The sequence below is a fragment of the Parasteatoda tepidariorum genome, chromosome 9 (assembly GCF_043381705.1).
Source record: "Parasteatoda tepidariorum isolate YZ-2023 chromosome 9, CAS_Ptep_4.0, whole genome shotgun sequence".
Classification (NCBI taxonomy): domain Eukaryota; kingdom Metazoa; phylum Arthropoda; class Arachnida; order Araneae; family Theridiidae; genus Parasteatoda; species Parasteatoda tepidariorum.
In genome coordinates, this window is record NC_092212.1 from 13879058 (window position 1) to 13881919 (window position 2862).

At 31.3% G+C, this 2862-nt stretch overlaps 1 long non-coding RNA gene across 1 annotated transcript in view; it reads right to left on the bottom strand.

Moving 5' to 3' along the window:
- LOC107441745 (uncharacterized) overlaps positions 1-1366 on the bottom strand; it is a 14489-nt gene extending 13123 nt beyond the window's left edge. The window contains exon 1 of the long non-coding RNA XR_006226375.2: positions 1350-1366. This is a non-coding gene — a long non-coding RNA (uncharacterized lncRNA). The remainder of the gene's footprint in view (positions 1-1349) is intronic.
- Between the last annotated feature and the right edge of the window lie 1496 nt (positions 1367-2862).

Consider the following 2862-nt stretch of genomic DNA (forward strand, 5'->3'; position numbering starts at 1 on the left):
GCAGGTCATTCATTGGCAAAATGGTTGTTGTCTATTTTTTTTTTTTTGGAAAAGCAGCTTTATTGTGTTTTCATCTTGGATATCTTTAACTGTTAATCCTGAATTGCTCGATACATAATTTCGCTGACATATTTGAATACAGATGACACATTCTGTGAAAATTCTTTTGATGATTGAACAGACACTAAACAGTCAATCGAGATCAATATTAACATTTTTGGATTGGTACAATGGTGTTTGAAGGAGATTATTGTAAGCTACGTCATACACCCGTTTCGGATTCACAAGTTCATACATGAAATGGGATTTGAGAGCTAGGCTTTTTTTTCCCAATTTTACATGAATAGTGAATGAATCATTTATATTGCGTGGAAGGCAGTCTACGGTCTTGTGCAAGTTTATTGGGTACGTTGACAATGGATCCTTTGTCCATAACTGGTGATTAACACCCAGTTCTTGTATTTGCATGAACGGAGTTCAGAGAGCCACCATTCGCTCTTCTGTAGGGTTCAATTCTGTCAACCACTTTTGTGAGGAACGGGCTTCATGCTTGCGTTTGCGAACAGAATCCTTTCGTTTTTCCGTTTGCGTATAACGCTTTAGGTATTCCTGTCTACGTTCTTTGGTTCTGGCTTTTTCAGCCTCGGAAAGTTTAGGCCTTGGCATCGTTTTCTTTCTTGCTTCAACTCTAAACTTTGGGACCGTGTCAATCAGTTTGGGATCCTCTTTATTTGTGATATTCACCTAAATTAGTATTGAAAACGATCCTGTTCGAAAAGCAGGTTAGAATTTCTGATTCTGAATTAAAACGTTAAAAACAAAAATATCGTTCAAATGATGAAATTCTCTTTTACTCACAACTCGAGAAGTAATTATGGGATCTCTCTGGTCCCATATCTCAAAAGTAAACCCACCAACCTTATGCAAAACAAAATTAACCCTTTGGCTACGAATTTTAAAAAATGATTTTTTTGTCCCGTTTATTATTCAAAAGGACAAAATAGGTCACAAATAAGGCAAATTTAGTATTTGGGATTTTTTGGACAAGCGGTTATCAATTTAGAAGCTGGGACCTAATTCAGGAAATAGTAAACTCTCTTAAATTTTTTTTAAAGACCTTTAAATTTTTGCTTATCAAAATATTACTGCAGCTAAAATAAATTAAAATATGTTCTTACCCAACAATTGCATGTATACCACAGCAAAAAAAGACTACAGTAATAACTTTCACCCAGAATAAAAATGTAATCCAAAAATTTCTTTTTGAAATATTTATACTTCAAATTTCATTTGTGTCCAATTGTATTACTTACGCAAAAGATGAATCAATGCATGAAATTTATACTTACTCCCGTCACAAGTCTCTAGAAAATTCAAGAATTTTAAATTTAAAGCTTTCTAAAGATAAATTTAAAATAGAAAACTAAATAGATAAGTTTTAATAAAAGCGGATTTTATTAATTGATTTGGATTTATGCAAAAACGCCGTAATCAATATTTTCATTAGATTCTCTCAATTGATTTAAGACTACTACTCAGGGTTCCCGCTGTGATTGAAAAGTTTTAGGTTGCAAATTTAGGTTAATACCAGAGATGCCAACTGCTCCGGACACACCAAAAAAACGGTAAATAATTTCAAAGTAAGTCTTGCAAATATTTGACTATTTTTGCTTGCTTTTTAAAAGGTATAGCATGACGTAAGTATTAAGAAAGTGGTGAATTATGAAAGCCTACGAATTAATTAGAAATAGTGGTGGATAAAAGTCTACTAAATTTAATTTATTAAACCAAGAATCACAATTGATAAACTTCCACTTTAAAATATATATTTGCTGTCTGGAGCAAGTTGGCATCGCTGTAATACTAGAAAATATTTCTTATTTTAATATACCACTTTATCGGTATGTGGCTTAGAAGCTGGAACTTTCATGCATATACACTTTCTTTGGAAAACCAATTTTTAGTGTTGGTTACACAGAAATTAAAATATCGAAATTTGTTTTATTTTTGTTACCGCTTTTTAATACTTTCAAGGCCCGGGAAAACCCTGACTATTGTAAAGATACATTTTTTAGTTACTTACATCTTACTTATGAAAGAATTGAATTTCCTTAGTCAGTAGGAGCGCATGAGTTACTAAAAAACTATAAACTACGGAATTTCAGAAAATATTCTTCCTTGTTGTAGCAGGTGTAAAATTAATGCTAATAAATAATATAATATGATTAGTAGAGCCCGGATTTTGATGACCTAAAATATCTCAATTAATGCCCCTAAAAAGTGCAAAACATGCCCTTATGAACTGCAAAAAATGCCCTTAAAAGTGCAGAAAATGCCCTTAAAATGCGAAAATTGCGCTAAAAATGCTTTATGACGTGACTTAAATAGAAGTAAAAATATTGAACTAAAACCATGTTTTACTCTTTAAAATTATTATGAGTCGTTTCAAAAAATATAAAGCAATGCAATACTTGTTCTACGTTCATTAAAGTTTGAAAAATATGTTTTATATCCTAAAATAAAAAAAAAAAAGGAAAATATATTGACTCCAAAACATTTTCATTTTGTATAGAAACTTAAATGAATATAACAACTTCCATCTCATAATATTACTAAATATCAGAATTACAGTGGATTATTAATTTTTTTTTTAATATTTTGAAATGTAAACGAGCGTCTCTTGTCTGAAAGCAAATTTTTATACCAGGAGAAGCTTCTTTCAACGTCTACTGATGTTATTGGTGCGTACTTGAAAAGGACGGTCACACTTACTGACAATTCTTCTTCAATTTGAAAAGATGTTGCTTCACCTGTTAATATCCTAGAAATTTTCTTCATTGTTTGGAAGCCAGTGTAATAATA